The following is a 20,979-nucleotide window of genomic DNA, read 5'->3' on the forward strand; positions in this document are numbered from 1 at the left end:
CTCGAGTCGAGTACCGAGTCCACGAGTCGACAAGCCACTCCTCGTGCCGACTCTAAATTTCTCCTCGAGTTGAGTTCATTCCTCGAGTCGAGTACCGAGTCCACGAGTCGACAAGCCACTCCTCGTGTCGACTCTACATTTCTCCTCGAGTTGAGTTCATTGCTCGAGTCGAGTACCGAGTCCACGAGTCGACAACCCACTCCTCGTGCCGACTCTACATTTCTCCTCTAGTTTAGTTCATTCCTCGAGTCGAGTACCGAGTCTACGAGTCGACAAGCCACTCTTCGTGCCGACTATACATTTCTCCTCGAGTTGAGTTCATTCCTCAAGTCGAGTACCGAGTCCACGAGTCGACTAGCCACTCCTCGTGCCGACTCTACATTTCTCCTCGAGTTGGGTTCATTCCTCGAGTCGAGTACCGAGTCCACGAGTCGAGTAGCCACTCCTCGTGCCGACTCTACATTTCTCCTCGAGTTGAGTTCATTCCTCGAGTCGAGTACCGAGTCCACGAGTCGACAAGCCACTCCTCGTGCCGACTCTACATTTCTCCCCAAGTTGAGTTCATTCCTCGAGTCGAGTACCGAGTCCACGAGTCGACTAGCTACTCCTCGTGCCGACTCTACATTTCTCCTCGAGTTGAGTTCGTTCCTCGAGTCGAGTACCGAGGCCACGAGTCGACAAGCTACTCCTCGTGCCGTCTCTACATTTCTCCTCGAGTTGAGTTCATTCCTCGAGTCGAGTACCGAGTCCACGAGTCGACAAGCCACTCCTCGTGCCGACTCTACATTTCTCCTCGAGTTGAGTTCATTCCTCGAGTCGAGTACCGAGTCCACGAGTCGACAAGCCACTCCTCGTGCCGACTCTACATTTCTCCTCGAGTTGAGTTCATTCCTCGAGTCGAGTACCGAGTCCACGAGTCGACAAGCCACTCCTCGTGCCGACTCTACATTTCTCCTCGAGTTGAGTTCATTCCTCGAGTCGAGTACCGAGTCCACGAGTCGACAAGCCACTCCTCGTGCCGTCTCTACATTTCTCCTTGAGTTGAGTTCATTCCTCGAGTCGAGTACCGAGTCCACGAGTCGACAAGCCACTCCTCGTGCCGACTCTACATTTCTCCTCGAGTTGAGTTCATTCCTCGAGTCGAGTACCGAGTCCACGAGTCGACAAGCCACTCCTCGTGCCGACTCTACATTTCTCCTCGAGTTGAGTTCATTCCTCGAGTCGAGTACCGAGTCCACGAGTCGACAAGCCACTCCTCGTGCCGACTCTACATTTCTCCTCGAGTTGAGTTCATTCTTCGAGTCGAGTACCGAGGCCACGAGTCGACAAGCCACTCCTCGTGCCGTCTCTACATTTCTCCTCGAGTTGAGTTCATTCCTCGAGTCGAGTACCGAGTCCACGAGTCGACAAGCCACTCCTCGTGCCGACTCTACATTTCTCCTTGAGTTGAGTTCATTCCTCGAGTCGAGTACCGAGTCCACGAGTCGACAAGCCACTCCTCGTGCCGACTCTACATTTCTCCTCGAGTTGAGTTCATTCCTCGAGTCGAGTACCGAGTCCACGAGTCGACAAGCCACTCCTCGTGCCGACTCTACATTTCTCCTCGAGTTGATTTCATTCCTCGAGTCGAGTACCGAGTCCACGAGTCGACAAGCCACTCCTCGTGCCGACTATACATTTCTCCTCGAGTTGAGTTCATTCCTCAAGTCGAGTACCGAGTCCACGAGTCGACTAGCCACTCCTCGTGCCGACTCTACATTTCTCCTCGAGTTGGGTTCATTCCTCGAGTCGAGTACCGAGTCCACGAGTCGACAAGCCAATCCTCGTGCCGACTCTACATTTCTCCTCGAGTTGAGTTCATTCCTCGAGTCGAGTACCGAGTCCACGAGTCGACAAGCCACTCCTCGTGCCGACTCTACATTTCTCCTCGAGTTGAGTTCATTCCTCGAGTCGAGTACCGAGTCCACGAGTCGACAAGCCACTCCTCGTGCCGACTCTACATTTCTCCTCTAGTTTAGTTCATTCCTCGAGTCGAGTACCGAGTCCACGAGTCGACAAGCCACTCCTCGTGCCGACTATACATTTCTCCTCGAGTTGAGTTCATTCCTCAAGTCGAGTACCGAGTCCACGAGTCGACTAGCCACTCCTCGTGCTGACTCTACATTTCTCCTCGAGTTGGGTTCATTCCTCGAGTCGAGTACCGAGTCCACGAGTCGAAAAGCCATTCCTCGTGCCGACTCTACATTTCTCCTCGAGTTGAGTTCATTCCTCGAGTCGAGTACCGAGTCCACGAGTCGAAAAGCCACTCCTCGTGGCGACTCTACATTTCTCCTCGAGTTGAGTTCATTCCTCGAGTCGAGTACCGAGTCCACGAGTCGACAAGCCACTCCTCGTGCCGACTCTAAATTTCTCCTCGAGTTGAGTTCATTCCTCGAGTCGAGTACCGAGTCCACGAGTCGACAAGCCACTCCTCGTGTCGACTCTACATTTCTCCTCGAGTTGAGTTCATTGCTCGAGTCGAGTACCGAGTCCACGAGTCGACAACCCACTCCTCGTGCCGACTCTACATTTCTCCTCTAGTTTAGTTCATTCCTCGAGTCGAGTACCGAGTCTACGAGTCGACAAGCCACTCTTCGTGCCGACTATACATTTCTCCTCGAGTTGAGTTCATTCCTCAAGTCGAGTACCGAGTCCACGAGTCGACTAGCCACTCCTCGTGCCGACTCTACATTTCTCCTCGAGTTGGGTTCATTCCTCGAGTCGAGTACCGAGTCCACGAGTCGAGTAGCCACTCCTCGTGCCGACTCTACATTTCTCCTCGAGTTGAGTTCATTCCTCGAGTCGAGTACCGAGTCCACGAGTCGACAAGCCACTCCTCGTGCCGACTCTACATTTCTCCCCAAGTTGAGTTCATTCCTCGAGTCGAGTACCGAGTCCACGAGTCGACTAGCTACTCCTCGTGCCGACTCTACATTTCTCCTCGAGTTGAGTTCGTTCCTCGAGTCGAGTACCGAGTCCACGAGTCGACTAGCTACTCCTCGTGCCGACTCTACATTTCTCCTCGAGTTGAGTTCATTCCTCGAGTCAAGTACCGAGTCCACGAGTCGACAAGCCACTCCTCGTGCCGACTCTACATTTCTCCTCGAGTTGAATTAATTCCTCGAGTCGAGTACCGAGTCCACGAGTCGACAAGCCACTCCTCGTGCCGGCTCTACATTTCTCCTCGAGTTGGGTTCATTCCTCGAGTCGAGTACCGAGTCCACGAGTGGACAAGCCACTCCTCGTGCCGACTCTACGTTTCTCCTCGAGTTGAGTTCATTCCTCGAGTCGAGTACCGAGTCCACGAGTCGACAAGCCACTCCTCATGCCGACTCTACATTTCTCCTCGAGTTGAGTTCATTCTTCGAGTCGAGTACCGAGGCCACGAGTCGACAAGCCACTCCTCGTGCCGTCTCTACATTCCTCCTCGAGTTGAGTTCATTCCTCGAGTCGAGTACCGAGTCCACGAGTCGACAAGCCACTCCTCGTGCCGACTCTACATTTCTCCTCGAGTTGAGTTCATTCCTCGAGTCGAGTACCGAGTCCACGAGTCGACAAGCCACTCCTCGTGCCGACTCTACATTTCTCCTCGAGTTGAGTTCATTCCTCGAGTCGAGTACCGAGTCCACGAGTCGACAAGCCACTCCTCGTGCCGACTCTACATTTCTCCTCGAGTTGAGTTCATTCCTCGAGTCGAGTACCGAGTCCAGGAGTCGACAAGCCACTCCTCGTGCCGTCTCTACATTTCTCCTCGAGTTGAGTTCATTCCTCGAGTCGAGTACCGAGTCCACGAGTCGACAAGCCACTCCTCGTGCCGACTCTACATTTCTCCTCGAGTTGAGTTCATTCTTCGAGTCGAGTACCGAGTCCACGAGTCGACAAGCCACTCCTCGTGCCGACTCTACATTTCTCCTCGAGTTGGGTTCATTCCTCGAGTCGAGAACCGAGTCCACGAGTCGACAAGCCAATCCTCGTGCCGACTCTACATTTCTCCTCGAGTTGAGTTCATTCCTCGAGTCGAGTACCGAGTCCACGAGTCGACAAGCCACTCCTCGTGCCGACTCTACATTTCTCCTCGAGTTGAGTTCATTCCTCGAGTCGAGTACCGAGTCCACGAGTCGACAAGCCACTCCTCGTGCCGACTCTACATTTCTCCTCTAGTTTAGTTCATTCCTTGAGTCGAGTACCGAGTCCACGATGTTGTCAATGGTGCCCACAAGAAGAGTTGTAGTCTTTATTTTGAACATTTGATGTAATAAAGTCTCATGAAGACTCTTGCTTGTAATTGCCTATCTATTAATAATAAAGTTGAAACGTTCCTTCAATCTTCCTTGTCTGAAGCTTTATGATAAAACCTTAGTCTTTTAGTCCATAAACAAACTAAACAACTTACGAAGAGACAAATGTAGATTTGCATGAACAAACTCTTCGTAGTTTGCTTAAAACGATATATTCGCAATCTTAGGGTCAAAGGACTATTGACCTCAGTATGATTGTTAGAAGAATCTATGATGTCTGGTTATGAGGCATTGAGAGTTGGAGACTCTATAGTTCTTCTAGGTATCTTCCGAAGGTACTGAATTGACCAGTGCACTTCTAGAGACAATATAAGAACAAACCATTTAACCTCTTATGTCTCGAAGTCACTATGTATGAATTGCATCATGCTTACCTTAATCCTGAAATGAGACATGCCATTTCACACCTTAGTATTCTCATTTGAGAAAGTCAAAGTTCGGACTCACTATGTGATTCCGAACAAGGCCTATTGGTGAAGTACTAAGTTGTGAGTCTGTCATGAGTAACTTTGTGAAGTTCTCATAGATATGGAATTCATGTACAAGATTGCTGAAATGCAATGTATGTCACCTCATGCTTTGTTCCTTGGAGTGTGAATAAATGAACTGGCCAGTGTCCAAATTGAGTCCTGACTCTTTTGGATGAAACAATGTGACTTGTTAGCTCCTCGTCAATACATTGTTTCTAACTTATTCACAAGCGACAAAGGAGTTGAGGAAATAACGGCTAGAAGGGTAAAATGGTAATTTAGTAAATCCCGACTAGCTGATGACATTCATGAAGGGTAAACATAGATAATATTCAGTGGATCCGCTCATCATAATTAGGTCGAATTCTTGAGTAGAAAATAAATTCATTTGAACCGAGAGATTTTCAGTGTCAGCTCTTTAGTGGAGTCAGTTGGCATTAAGCTAAACTTGGAAAAGGTTTGTGAACTTTTGAGTCCAAGTGTTTAGCTAAAGCTTTGTTCATTTGGGTCCATGAGGTCACTGTCACGAATCATATCGATAGGAATAGTTAAACTGGAAGCTAAGCCAAAACAAGAACGAAAATAGTTAAAAGGGTATTTTTGTCTTTTGAGACAAAGGATGAAATGAATGTCAATAAATTTTTTGACAAGGTCATTTTATGACATGTTTCACTCGGCCATGACTTGATCATTGGGCCTTGTGAATTAATTTCATTTCATAAGAATTTCATTGAAAATTCTTAATGGGCCTTTTTTCATGTTCTCATGAATAAATGAAGAAGCTTCTAGAAGCTCCTTCTAGAGACATGTTGGGCGCCCAACATACCTAAGGAAAGAGAGTTTATTTTGTGCATAAATGTATTTAGATACTTGCCAAAAGAAAAAGAGGAAACAAATTTCCCACACAAGCATGGGGAATTTCGGCCAAGAGAGCAAATAGGCAAGCCAAGGAACAAAAAAGGAAACAAATCCTAGCCTTCTAGAAGAGGAAACTACCTTATTGAAGGTGAGACCTCTCCTATAAATAGGAGCCTCATTCTTCTCACAATTAATTCAACATAAGTTAGAGATTGAGAGACTCTCTCTCTAGACATTGTTGGCCGCCCCTCTTCTCTCTCTTTCTAGTTTCTATTTTCGATTATTTCTTGTCTTGGCACCTAGGTCCTCACTCGACCTAGTCTTTAGCTCTGCGACTTTGAGACTCGTTCTTAAGTCGTAGTGTTTAAAAGTGCCCACTCACTGATTCCTTCTTTTCGAGTGATTTAGTGATAGAAACTTTCGTGGTTGCTCGAGGTGCCGAGGAAAGGAAGAGAGACGTGCTGCGAGGGGAGACGAGCGTTGCAACTTTCCAAAAGCTTCTACAAGGTTCAAGCTTCAAGAAAGGTTAGTAACTTTAATAGCTCATATTAGTTTTTATTTACATGTACATGCTCTTGTCTAGGTTAGTAAAAACTAGTTTTACTTAAAAAGAAAATTTTTAAATTTCCGCCGCTTAACGAAGCGTTAAACTTTTTCTTAAACCCTAGATCAATTCCAACAAATGGTATCAGAGCTATGGTCAAAGGAATGCATGTGCATGTTTTTAAATAATGAGCTTGAAAATCGTTTTCGAAAGTTTACTAATTTTGTGACAAGTTAGAATTGTAATCTTAGTTTTTTTTTAATTTATTGCTCATGCCTTTAAATTAAAAACCATGTTGATTTTCTATGAGTTTGGGATGTTTTTAAAACACATTAGAATCAGTTCTAAAAGTTTTTAATTTTTTATATTGAAAAACGTGTTTTAAAGGTTTGAGATTTTTCGAGTAAATTTTGTGACTAGTTTTATTTTCTTGCTAGTTTCGTTTATTTACTTGAATCGTTTTATGCATGTTGTTATTTCTTTTATTCTATGTTGTTACCCTGCTAATAAAACACAAATAAAAGCTTTAAACAACTTCATAAAACGTTCCGTTACACTCGATTCTTTTTCGCACCTAAAAGGACGAAGCTTTAATTTATTTCTTTTTCTTCGAGCTGGAATGTAAACCCGCATTAAAAGCGGCATAACTCTCTGGTCAGAAATCGAAATTTAATGATTCTTAAATCAAATTAAAGCTCTGTCTGTCCTCTGTCCAATGCCACCGGTTTCGGCTGAAAAGGACATCGGAGCCGCCAGATATGGCGATTTTACTCCGAGGTGCGCGGCTGTCTGAAACTCCAGTTTTTTAGAAATCCGGATTTTCAAACCCCACTACCATGAGTTATAGAACTCTAATGAGAAAACTTTCTTGAGCAAAAATGTTTTTCATATGATTATAAACATGATGTGTAAAAATTAAAAGTTTTGATTTTTGAAAGATTAATTGAAATTGAATTTTTTACAAAACTAGTTTGAATTTTGAAAAACCGTTTTCACTTTCAAACTTGAAAATATTTTGTCATCCAAATCAAATCAGTTTTCAAAATGTTTTCAAAACTATATCTATATCACATATGTTCAAAATCTATATGCTCTTGAAAATTTGAGTGTGAGGTCTCCTTGTAGACAAGCCGAAAAATAAAAGGATGTGTAATCTCAAACTTTCAAGTGTTCGAGTGAGTTGAAGTTCACACTTCCCTCACGCACTTTCCCGAAATAGAAAATAGGAAAAGATCGAGTATGTCCCTTGTGCCTTTATGCACTAATACTGCTCTGAACATGTCGATCTAGGATTCTCTTCTAGTTGTCCGCTCTGTCGCTCTCTAACTAGGAAATTTGTTTCCGAACTTATAAGAGTCGATGAACCAACTCCAAAAACTAAGTGGGAGGGTTATATTCGTTGTTTGTAACCCGCGATCCCCAACACTAGTGAAAGATGCAATAACGTGGGACTAAGAGCCGCTCTTGCGACCCTCACTTAAATGTGAGTACTCCAAGGCGTTATTGCTTCGATCATTGCTCAATGAGCTACGTCCGAGAGTGATGCAATGATGGCAAGGCCTCCCCTTGGGGGATTGTTTTTCAAAGCTGATCTTTTGGACTAAGTGGTTGGTTGCACGCTTAGGCTCAATCCCTAGTATCCTCCCTTGAGGCTCTGCGAAAGGATGTGAGTGATCAAACCAATTTAAAAGGTGGCTAGTCAAAATAGATGTATTGACATCTTGGCTTAGCATTAATGATGTGCCATTTACTTATAAATGGAGATTTTTTGCGGCCTTCTCTTGAGGGAGTAAATTATCGTTTAGTTTATAACACCTTTGGATTTTACAAAAGTCTTAATAAAACTTAAATCCTAAACCAAAGACTAATCATAAACTTGTTTCAACTTAAATAGGCAACATGTCTCTCAACCTTCTCTCGTTCAATTCTTTCCTAGAATAAACTCGAAAACGAAAACTACGTAGATTCGAAACGTAACCTCGACATAATACCTACCGTTAACAAGCACAAATGGGTACTCACCACCCCGTGTCCTCCTCTGACGAATGATGATTCAACTCAAGAGGACAATGACGCCTTAGCGGCCAGGCTTCGATCCGATGAGATTGTGAGGTGCTATATCTTGGCATCTATGAACAATATGCTGAAAGAGCAACATCGTGACATCGAGACTGCCGCTGACATGCTCTACAATCTCTTTGAGATGTTTGGAGGGCAAAGGCGTCAAGCAAGGCAAAAAGCAGTCCGACAATTTATGAACTGTCGCATGAAGGCTAGGACTCCTGTTGGAGACTTTATGATATTGATCATTAGTCATCTGAGTAAAATGGAAATCCTAGGATCTGAGATTGATGGGAAGAATGTCATAGATATGATCTTAGAAACTCTCCCCGCATCTCTTGATACCTCCAAGATGAACTACTCCATGCACAAGCTAGAGTACACTGTTACCAAGCTTATGATGGACTTCACACTGCTGTAGGTCTCACTAAGAGAAAGAGGAATCAAGGAGAGGCACATGCTACTGAGCAAAAAGCCTCCGCCTCTGGAACTAAGAACAGACCTTACAAAGCCGATAAAAAGAACTGTCCTGCCTATCTCAAAGCAAAGGAACATAGTATTGTACTAGTTACCGAAGCATGTTTAGTAGCTGATAATGTATCAACGTGGATTCTTGACTCCGCTGCTACTAACCATATTTGTTGTTCCTTGAATGGTTTCAAGAAAACCAAAAGCTTAGAGGAAGGCGAGTTCTGTTTCAAATGGGGTGATGGGAGCCTGGTGTCTGCAAAGGCTGTGGGATCCGTGACGCTGTCTTTTGAAGACCGCACTTTAAACTTGAATAATGTTTATTTTGTTCCTACCTTTGGGAAGAACTTAATATCCGTTGCTCATCTTCGTGAGCAAGATTATTGTTTAAAGTTCATTAAGAATGGAATTCGTATTTTGTTTCCTGATAATTCTTTTGTCACTGATGCATGTATGAAGAATGCTCTTTTCTACATCTATCCCACTCAACCTTCTCTTTTAGACACCGAAATAGATAATGATCTAATAAGGGAGCCAAAGAGGATCAAATTTTCTGAATCCTCCGATCTAACAAAATCAACATACCTCTGGCACTTAAGACTTGGTCATATCAGTCTAGATAGGATTAAGAGACTTGTGAGGGATGGTCCACTCCAAGCCTCTGCAATAGGCTCACTACCTACTTGTGAATCCTGTATAGAAGGAAAAATGACTAAGCGACCTTTCTCCGATAAGGGTCGAAGAGCCACTGAGTTGTTGGAACTAATACACTCTGATGTATGTGGTCCGCTCAACCAACAGGCACGTGGAGGATACGAATACTTCGTTACCTTCACTGATGATTACTCGAGATATGGGTTTGTCTATTTGCTTAAACACAAATCCGAGACCTTTAACGTATTTAAGGTCTTTAGGGCTTTAGTGGAAAAGCAAACTGGCAAAGTGATCAAAACCCTTCGATCTGATCGAGGTGGTGAGTATATGTCTGGAGAGTTCGATGACTTTCTTAAAGAAGAAGGTATCGCTTCTCAGCTTACCGCACCTGGCACACCTCAACAAAACGGAGTGTCAGAGAGAAGAAACCGAACTCTTATGGAGATGGTTAGATCGATGATGAGTTACTCATCACTCCCGCTTTCCTTTTGGGGATATGCCCTCGAAACAGCCGCCTACATTCTGAACCAAGTTCCGTCTAAAACGGTTCCTGGTACTCCTTATGAGAGATGGACTGGCCGTAAAGTGAATCTTCGCCGCATCCGAATTTGGGGTTGCCCTGCACACGTGCTGAGGCAAAAGACTAGCAAGTTGGCTAGTAGGTCAGAATTGTGCCTGTTTGTAGGATATCCGAAGGAAACCAAAGGTTTTACTTTCTATTGTCCCGAGGACGATAAGACTTTCGTTAGCACGAATGCTCGTTTCCTTGAGGAGGACTTTATGAAGGATGCGAAACCTAGAAGCAAAATTGTGCTTGAAGAAAAGTTGGGTGAGGAAGCTTCTACCTCATCTGTAAGAACTGTTCTTACCCCAACTGAAACACAACCTAACTCATCAGAATCTCGTCAAGTAGTACTTAGACGTAGTGGGAGGGCTACTCAAAAGCATGACAGGTACATGTCTTATGGAGACTCTCTTGTAGCCGTCTCCGACATGGATGACCCTGTTTCCTATAGCCAAGCGATGGCTTGTTCTGAATCAAACCTTTGGCTTGACGCCATGAAAGTTGAAATGCACTCGATGTATGTCAACAAAGTCTGGAAACTTGTAGACCTTCCTGAAGGGATTAAACCCGTAGGGTGTAAGTGGATATACAAGAAGAAAAGGGGTCCTGATGGGAACGTTGAGACGTTCAAAGCACGACTTGTGGCGAAGGGTTATACCCAACAAGAAGGGATTGACTATGAAGAAACCTTCTCGCCAGTCGCGATGCTTAAATCCATCCGCATACTCCTATCCATATCTGCAGCTCTCGACTATGAGATCTGGCAAATGGATGTCAAGACAGCCTTTCTGAATGGCAATCTTGACGAGCGCATTTACATGGCTCAACCAGACGGTTTCGTGGATAAAGGTCAAGAGACCAAGGTTTGTGAGTTGCTTAAATCCATTTATGGACTAAAGCAAGCATCTAGGTCATGGAATATTAGATTCGATGAAACTGTAAAGAGCTTCGGCTTTGAACAGTCAATAGATGAGCCTTGTGTTTACAAGTTAATACACGAAGGCAAAGTTGTGTTTCTGGTACTATATGTCGATGATATACTACTCATTGGTAATGACGTGGGTAAGTTATCTGAGGTTAAGGTCTGGCTAGCAAAGCAATTCGATATGAAGGATCTAGGAAAAGCCGCGTACATTCTGGGAATCCAAATCTTTCGAGATAGGAAAAACCGGACCCTGTCGCTCTCTCAAGCATCTTATATTGATAAGGTGATGGATCGCTTCTCGATGCAAGATTGCAAGAGGGGTCAAACACCCTTTAGGCATGGAGTTTCACTCTCTAAGGACCAGTCTCCCAAGACTGCACAAGAGATTGAAGATATGAGGAAGATTCCTTACGCCTCTGCCGTAGGAAGCCTCATGTATGCTATGCTTTGCACTACACCTGACATCTGTTTCGCCGTTGGCGTAGTTAGCGGTTTCCAATCCAACCCTAGACCCGAGCACTGGATTGCTGTTAAGCATGTTCTTAAGTATCTTCGAAGAACTAGGAACTTGATGCTTACATACTCAGGTACTGACCTGACTATGACGGGATATACCGACTCCGATTTTCAAGCGAATAAGGATTCCAGGAAATCCACTTCGGGATCTGTGTTCATCCTTAATGGTGGAGTTGTTGTGTGGAGAAGTATTAAGCAATCTTGCATTGCTGACTCCACAACGGAAGCAGAATATGTGGCTGCTTGTGAAGCATCCAAAGAGGGTGTATGGCTTAGAAAATTCCTTAAGTATTTGGAAGTTGTTCCAAACGTCGACGAGCCCATGACCCTTTATTGTGATAATAGTAGGGCTGTCGCTAACTCAAAGGAACCTAGAAGCCATAAGCGCTCTAAGCATATTGAGAGGAAATACCATTTGATTCGAGAGATCGCGCAACACGGAGACGTGGAGGTGAAGTAGATCTCTTGTAGATCTATTCACCAAGGCCCTAGCGAACCTGGTCTTCGACCAACTTCGAAAGGGATTAGGCATGAAGGACTACACACACCTTCTTTGAGTCAAGTGGGAGTTTGTTGTCAATGGTGCCCACAAGAAGAGTTGTAGTCTTTATTTTGAACATTTGATGTAATAAAGTCTCATGAAGACTCTTGCTTGTAATTGCCTATCTATTAATAATAAAGTTGAAACGTTCCTTCAATCTTCCTTGTCTGAAGCTTTATGATAAAACCTTAGTCTTTTAGTCCATAAACAAACTAAACAACTTACGAAGAGACAAATGTAGATTTGCATGAACAAACTCTTCGTAGTTTGCTTAAAACGATATATTCGCAATCTTAGGGTCAAAGGACTATTGACCTCAGTATGATTGTTAGAAGAATCTATGATGTCTGGTTATGAGGCATTGAGAGTTGGAGACTCTATAGTTCTTCTAGGTATCTTCCGAAGGTACTGAATTGACCAGTGCACTTCTATAGACAATATAAGAACAAACCATTTAACCTCTTATGTCTCGAAGTCACTATGTATGAATTGCATCATGCTTACCTTAATCCTGAAATGAGACATGCCATTTCACACCTTAGTATTCTCATTTGAGAAAGTCAAAGTTCGGACTCACTATGTGATTCCGAACAAGGCCTATTGGTGAAGTACTAAGTTGTGAGTCTGTCATGAGTAACTTTGTGAAGTTCTCATAGATATGGAATTCATGTACAAGATTGCTGAAATGCAATGTATGTCACCTCATGCTTTGTTCCTTGGAGTGTGAATAAATGAACTGGCCAGTGTCCAAATTGAGTCCTGACTCTTTTGGATGAAACAATGTGACTTGTTAGCTCCTCGTCAATACATTGTTTCTAACTTATTCACAAGCGACAAAGGAGTTGAGGAAATAACAGCTAGAAGGGTAAAATGGTAATTTAGTAAATCCCGACTAGCTGATGACATTCATGAAGGGTAAACATAGATAATATTCAGTGGATCCGCTCATCATAATTAGGTCGAATTCTTGAGTAGAAAATAAATTCATTTGAACCGAGAGATTTTCAGTGTCAGCTCTTTAGTGGAGTCAGTTGGCATTAAGCTAAACTTGGAAAAGGTTTGTGAACTTTTGAGTCCAAGTGTTTAGCTAAAGCTTTGTTCATTTGGGTCCATGAGGTCACTGTCACGAATCACATCGATAGGAATAGTTAAACTGGAAGCTAAGCCAAAACAAGAACGAAAATAGTTAAAAGGGTATTTTTGTCTTTTGAGACAAAAGATGAAATGAATGTCAATAAATTTTTTGACAAGGTCATTTTATGACATGTTTCACTCGGCCATGACTTGATCATTGGGCCTTGTGAATTAATTTCATTTCATAAGAATTTCATTGAAAATTCTTAATGGGCCTTTTTTCATGTTCTCATGAATAAATGAAGAATCTTCTAGAAGCTCCTTCTAGAGACATGTTGGGCGCCCAACATACCTAAGGAAAGAGAGTTTATTTTGTGCATAAATGTATTTAGATACTTGCCAAAAGAAAAAGAGGAAACAAATTTCCCACACAAGCATGGGGAATTTCGGCCAAGAGAGCAAATAGGCAAGCCAAGGAACAAAAAAGGAAACAAATCCTAGCCTTCTAGAAGGCTGCCTTGGGCGCCTAAGAGGAATGGGAAATAAGGGTTATTTTGCTCATGAATATGTGATATTCTATAGAAGAGGAAACTACCTTATTGAAGGTGAGACCTCTCCTATAAATAGGAGCCTCATTCTTCTCACAATTAATTCAACATAAGTTAGAGATTGAGAGACTCTCTCTCTAGACATTGTTGGCCGCCCCTCTTCTCTCTCTTTCTAGTTTCTATTTTCGATTATTTCTTGTCTTGGCACCTAGGTCCTCACTCGACCTAGTCTTTAGCTCTGCGACTTTGAGACTCGTTCTTAAGTCGTAGTGTTTAAAAGTGCCCACTCACTGATTCCTTCTTTTCGAGTGATTTAGTGATAGAAACTTTCGTGGTTGCTCGAGGTGCCGAGGAAAGGAAGAGAGACGTGCTGCGAGGGGAGACGAGCGTTGCAACTTTCCAAAAGCTTCTACAAGGTTCAAGCTTCAAGAAAGGTTAGTAACTTTAATAGCTCATATTAGTTTTTATTTACATGTACATGCTCTTGTCTAGGTTAGTTAAAACTAGTTTTACTTAAAAAGAAAATTTTTAAATTTCCGCCGCTTAACGCAGCGTTAAACTTTTTCTTAAACCCTAGATCGATTCCAACACACGAGTCGACAAACCACTCCTCGTGCCGACTATACATTTCTCCTCGAGTTGAGTTCATTCCTCAAGTCGAGTACCGAGTCCACGAGTCGACTAGCCACTCCTCGTGCTGACTCTACATTTCTCCTCGAGTTGGGTTCATTCCTCGAGTCGAGTACCGAGTCCACGAGTCGACAAGCCAATCCTCGTGCCGACTCTACATTTCTCCTCGAGTTGAGTTCATTCCTCGAGTCGAGTACCGAGTCCACGAGTCGAAAAGCCACTCCTCGTGCCGACTCTACATTTCTCCTCGAGTTGAGTTCATTCCTCGAGTCGAGTACCGAGTCCACGAGTCGACAAGCCACTCCTCGTGCCGACTCTAAATTTCTCCTCGAGTTGAGTTCATTCCTCGAGTCGAGTACCGAGTCCACGAGTCGACAAGCCACTCCTCGTGTCGACTCTACATTTCTCCTCGAGTTGAGTTCATTCCTCGAGTCGAGTACCGAGTCCACGAGTCGACAAGCCACTCCTCGTGCCGACTCTACATGTCTCCTCTAGTTTAGTTCATTCCTCGAGTCGAGTACCGCGTCCACGAGTCGACAAGCCACTCCTCGTGCCGACTCTACATTTCTCCTCGAGTTGAGTTCATTCCTCAAGTCGAGTACCGAGTCCACGAGTCGACTAGCCACTCCTCGTGCCGACTCTACATTTCTCCTCGAGTTGGGTTCATTCCTCGAGTCGAGTACCAAGTCCACGAGTCGACAAGCCACTCCTCGTGCCGACTCTACATTTCTCCTCGAGTTGAGTTCATTCCTCGAGTCGAGTACCACGTCCACGAGTCGACAAGCCACTCCTCGTGCCGACTCTACATTTCTCCTTGAGTTGAGTTCATTCCTCGAGTCGAGTACCGAGTCCACGAGTCGACAAGCTACTCCTCGTGCCGACTCTACATTTCTCCTCGAGTTGAGTTCATTCCTCGAGTTGGGTACCGAGTCCACGAGTCGACAAGCCACTCCTCGTGCCGACTCTACATTTCTCCTCTAGTTTAGTTCATTCCTCGAGTCGAGTAGCGAGTCTACGAGTCGAAAAGCCACTCTTCGTGCCGACTATACATTTCTCCTCGAGTTGAGTTCATTCCTCAAGTCGAGTACCGAGTCCACGAGTCGACTAGCCACTCCTCATGCCGACTCTACATTTCTCCTCTAGGTTAGTTCATTCCTCGAGTCGAGTACCGAGTCTACAAGTCGACAAGCCAATCTTCGTGCCGACTATACATTTCTCCTCGAGTTAAGTTCATTCCTCAAGTCGAGTACCGAGTCCACGAGTCGACTAGCCACTCCTCATGCCGACTCTACATTTCTCCTCGAGTTGGGTTCATTCCTCGAGTCGAGTACCGAGTCCACGAGTCGAGTAGCCACTCCTCGTGCCGACTCTACATTTCTCCTCGAGTTGAGTTCATTCCTCGAGTCGAGTACCGAGTCCACGAGTCGACAAGCCACTCCTCGTGCCGACTATACATTTCTCCTCGAGTTGAGTTCATTCCTCAAGTCGAGTACCGAGTCCACGAGTCGACAAGCCACTCCTCGTGCCGACTCTACATTTCTCCTCGAGTTGAGTTCATTCTTCGAGTCGAGTACCGAGGCCACGAGTCGACAAGCCACTCCTCGTGCCGTCTCTACATTTCTCCTCGAGTTGAGTTCATTCCTCGAGTCGAGTACCGAGTCCACGAGTCGACAAGCCACTCCTCGTGCCGACTCTACATTTCTCCTCGAGTTGAGTTCATTCCTCGAGTCGAGTACCGAGTCCACGAGTCGACAAGCCACTCCTCGTGCCGACTCTACATTTCTCCTCGAGTTGAGTTCATTCCTCGAGTCGAGTACCGAGTCCACGAGTCGACAAGCCACTCCTCGTGCTGACTCTACATTTCTCCTCGAGTTGAGTTCATTCCTCGAGTCGAGTACCGAGTCCACGAGTCGACAAGCCACTCCTTGTGCCGTCTCTACATTTCTCCTCGAGTTGAGTTCATTCCTCGAGTCGAGTACCGAGTCCACGAGTCGACAAGCCACTCCTCGTGCCGACTCTACATTTCTCCTCGAGTTGAGTTCATTCCTCGAGTCGAGTACCGAGTCCACGAGTCGACAAGCCACTCCTCGTGCCGACTCTACATTTCTCCTCGAGTTGAGTTCATTCCTCGAGTCGAGTACCGAGTCCACGAGTCGACAAGCCACTCCTCGTGCCGAATCTACATTTCTCCTCGAGTTGATTTCATTCCTCGAGTCGAGTACCGAGTCCACGAGTCGACAAGCCACTCCTCGTGCCGACTATACATTTCTCCTCGAGTTGAGTTCATTCCTCAAGTCGAGTACCGAGTCCACGAGTCGACTAGCCACTCCTCGTGCCGACTCTACATTTCTCCTCGAGTTGGGTTCATTCCTCGAGTCGAGTACCGAGTCCACGAGTCGACAAGCCAATCCTCGTGCCGACTCTACATTTCTCCTCGAGTTGAGTTCATTCCTCGAGTCGAGTACCGAGTCCACGAGTCGACAAGCCACTCCTCGTGCCGACTCTACATTTCTCCTCGAGTGGAGTTCATTCCTCGAGTCGAGTACCGAGTCCACGAGTCGACAAGCCACTCCTCGTGCCGACTCTACATTTCTCCTCGAGTTGAGTTCATTCCTCGAGTCGAGTACCGAGTCCACGAGTCTACAAGCCACTCCTCGTGCCGACTCTACATTTCTCCTCTAGTTTAGTTCATTCCTCGAGTCGAGTACCGAGTCCACGAGTCGACAAGCCACTCCTCGTGCCGACTATACATTTCTCCTCGAGTTGAGTTCATTCCTCAAGTCGAGTACCGAGTCCACGAGTCGACTAGCCACTCCTCGTGCTGACTCTACATTTCTCCTCGAGTTGGGTTCATTCCTCGAGTCGAGTACCGAGTCCACGAGTCGACAAGCTAATCCTCGTGCCGACTCTACATTTCTCCTCGAGTTGAGTTCATTCCTCGAGTCGAGTACCGAGTCCACGAGTCGAAAAGCCACTCCTCGTGCCGACTCTACATTTCTCCTCGAGTTGAGTTCATTCCTCGAGTCGAGTACCGAGTCCACGAGTCGACAAGCCACTCCTCGTGCCGACTCTAAATTTCTCTTCGAGTTGAGTTCATTCCTCGAGTCGAGTACCGAGTCCACGAGTCGACAAGCCACTCCTCGTGTCGACTCTACATTTCTCCTCGAGTTGAGTTCATTGCTCGAGTCGAGTACCGAGTCCACGAGTCGACAAGCCACTCCTCGTGCCGACTCTACATTTCTCCTCTAGTTTAGTTCATTCCTCGAGTCGAGTAGCGAGTCTACGAGTCGAAAAGCCACTCTTCGTGCCGACTATACATTTCTCCTCGAGTTGAGTTCATTCCTCAAGTCGAGTACCGAGTCCACGAGTCGACTAGCCACTCCTCGTGCCGACTCTACATTTCTCCTCGAGTTGGGTTCATTCCTCGAGTCGAGTACCGAGTCCACGAGTCGAGTAGCCACTACTCGTGCCGACTCTACATTTCTCCTCGAGTTGAGTTCATTCCTCGAGTCGAGTACCGAGTCCACGAGTCGACAAGCCACTCCTCGTGCCGACTATACATTTCTCCTCGAGTTGAGTTCATTCCTCAAGTCGAGTACCGAGTCCACGAGTCGACTAGCCACTCCTCGTGCCGACTCTACATTTCTCCTCGAGTTGGGTTCATTCCTCGAGTCGAGTACCGAGTCCACGAGTCGACAAGCTAATCCTCGTGCCGACTCTACATTTCTCCTCGAGTTGAGTTCATTCCTCGAGTCGAGTACCGAGTCCACGAGTCGACAAGCCACTCCTCGTGCCGACTCTACATTTCTCCCCAAGTTGAGTTCATTCCTCGAGTCGAGTACCGAGTCCACGAGTCGACTAGCTACTCCTCGTGCCGACTCTACATTTCTCCTCGAGTTGAGTTCGTTCCTCGAGTCGAGTACCAAGTCCACGAGTCGACTAGCTACTCCTCGTGCCGACTCTACATTTCTCCTCGAGTTGAGTTCATTCCTCGAGTCAAGTACCGAGTCCACGAGTCGACAAGCCACTCCTCGTGCCGACTCTACATTTCTCCTCGAGTTGAATTAATTCCTCGAGTCGAGTACCGAGTCCACGAGTCGACAAGCGACTCCTCGTGCCGGCTCTACATTTCTCCTCGAGTTGGGTTCATTCCTCGAGTCGAGTACCGAGTCCACTAGTGGACAAGCCACTCCTCGTGCCGACTCTACGTTTCTCCTCGAGTTGAGTTCATTCCTAGAGTCGAGTACCGAGTCCACGAGTCGACAAGCCACTCCTCGTGCCGACTCTACATTTCTCCTCGAGTTGAGTTCATTCTTCGAGTCGAGTACCGAGGCCACGAGTCGACAAGCCACTCCTCGTGCCGTCTCTACATTTCTCCTCGAGTTGAGTTCATTCCTCGAGTCGAGTACCAAGTCCACGAGTCGACAAGCCACTCCTCGTGCCGACTCTACATTTCTCCTCGAGTTGAGTTCATTCCTCGAGTCGAGTACCGAGTCCACGAGTCGACAAGCCACTCCTCGTGCCGACTCTACATTTCTCCTCGAGTTGAGTTCATTCCTCGAGTCGAGTACCGCGTCCACGAGTCGACAAGCCACTCCTCGTGCCGACTCTACATTTCTCCTCGAGTTGAGTTCATTCCTCGAGTCGAGTACCGAGTCCACGAGTCGACAAGCCACTCCTCGTGCCGACTCTACATTTCTCCTCGAGTTGAGTTCATTCCTCGAGTCGAGTACCGAGTCCACGAGTCGACAAGCCACTCCTCGTGCCGACTCTACATTTCTCCTCGAGTTGAGTTCATTCCTCGAGTCGAGTACCGCGTCCACGAGTCGACAAGCCACTCCTCGTGTCGACTCTACATTTCTCCTCGAGTTGAGTTCATTCCTCGAGTCGAGTACCGAGTCCACGAGTCGACAAGCCACTCCTCGTGCCGACTCTACATTTCTCCTCGAGTTGAGTTCATTCCTCGAGTTGGGTACCGAGTCCACGAGTCGACAAGCCACTCCTCGTGCCGACTCTACATTTCTCCTCTAGTTTAGTTCATTCCTCGAGTCGAGTAGCGAGTCTACGAGTCGAAAAGCCACTCTTCGTGCCGACTATACATTTCTCCTCGAGTTGAGTTCATTCCTCAAGTCGAGTACCGAGTCCACGAGTCGACTAGCCACTCCTCGTGCCGACTCTACATTTCTCCTCGAGTTGGGTTCATTCCTCGAGTCGAGTACCGAGTCCACGAGTCGAGTAGCCACTCCTCGTGCCGACTCTACATTTCTCCTCGAGTTGAGTTCATTCCTCGAGTCGAGTACCGAGTCCACGAGTCGACAAGCCACTCCTCGTGCCGACTATACATTTCTCCTCGAGTTGAGTTCATTCCTCAAGTCGAGTACCGAGTCCACGAGTCGACTAGCCACTCCTCGTGCCGACTCTACATTTCTCCTCGAGTTGGGTTCATTCCTCGAGTCGAGTACCGAGTCCACGAGTCGACAAGCTAATCCTCGTGCCGACTCTACATTTCTCCTCGAGTTGAGTTCATTCCTCGAGTCGAGTACCGAGTCCACGAGTCGACAAGCCACTCCTCGTGCCGACTCTACATTTCTCCCCAAGTTGAGTTCATTCCTCGAGTCGAGTACCGAGTCCACGAGTCGACTAGCTACTCCTCGTGCCGACTCTACATTTCTCCTCGAGTTGAGTTCGTTCCTCGAGTCGAGTACCAAGTCCACGAGTCGACTAGCTACTCCTCGTGCCGACTCTACATTTCTCCTCGAGTTGAGTTCATTCCTCGAGTCAAGTACCGAGTCCACGAGTCGACAAGCCACTCCTCGTGCCGACTCTACATTTCTCCTCGAGTTGAATTAATTCCTCGAGTCGAGTACCGAGTCCACGAGTCGACAAGCAACTCCTCGTGCCGGCTCTACATTTCTCCTCGAGTTGGGTTCATTCCTCGAGTCGAGTACCGAGTCCACTAGTGGACAAGCCACTCCTCGTGCCGACTCTACGTTTCTCCTCGAGTTGAGTTCATTCCTAGAGTCGAGTACCGAGTCCACGAGTCGACAAGCCACTCCTCGTGCCGACTCTACATTTCTCCTCGAGTTGAGTTCATTCTTCGAGTCGAGTACCGAGGCCACGAGTCGACAAGCCACTCCTCGTGCCGTCTCTACATTTCTCCTCGAGTTGAGTTCATTCCTCGAGTCGAGTACCAAGTCCACGAGTCGACAAGCCACTCCTCGTGCCGACTCTACATTTCTCCTCGAGTTGAGTTCATTCCTCGAGTCGAGTACCGAGTCCACGAGTCGACAAGCCACTCCTCGTGCCGACTCTACATTTCTCCTTGAGTTGAGTTCATTCCTCGAGTCGAGTACCGCGTCCACGAGTCGACAAGCCACTCCTCGTGCCGACTCTACATTTCTCCTCGAGTTGAGTTCATTCCTCGAGTCGAGTACCGAGTCCACGAGTCGACAAGCCACTCCTCGTGCCGACTCTACATTTCTCCTCGAGTTGAGTTCATTCCTCGAGTCGAGTACCGCGTCCACGAGTCGACAAGCCACTCCTCGTGTCGACTCTACATTTCTCCTCGAGTTGAGTTCATTCCTCGAGTCGAGTACCGAGTCCACGAGTCGACAAGCCACTCCTCGTGCCGACTCTACATTTCTCCTCGAGTTGAGTTCATTCCTCGAGTTGGGTACCGAGTCCACGAGTCGACAAGCCACTCCTCGTGCCGACTCTACATTTCTCCTCTAGTTTAGTTCATTCCTCGAGTCGAGTAGCGAGTCTACGAGTCGAAAAGCCACTCTTCG

The sequence above is a fragment of the Urtica dioica genome, chromosome 6, assembly GCF_054948205.1.
Source record: "Urtica dioica subsp. dioica isolate 48M chromosome 6, U.dioica_male_clone48M_v1_H2, whole genome shotgun sequence".
NCBI lineage: Eukaryota > Viridiplantae > Streptophyta > Magnoliopsida > Rosales > Urticaceae > Urtica > Urtica dioica.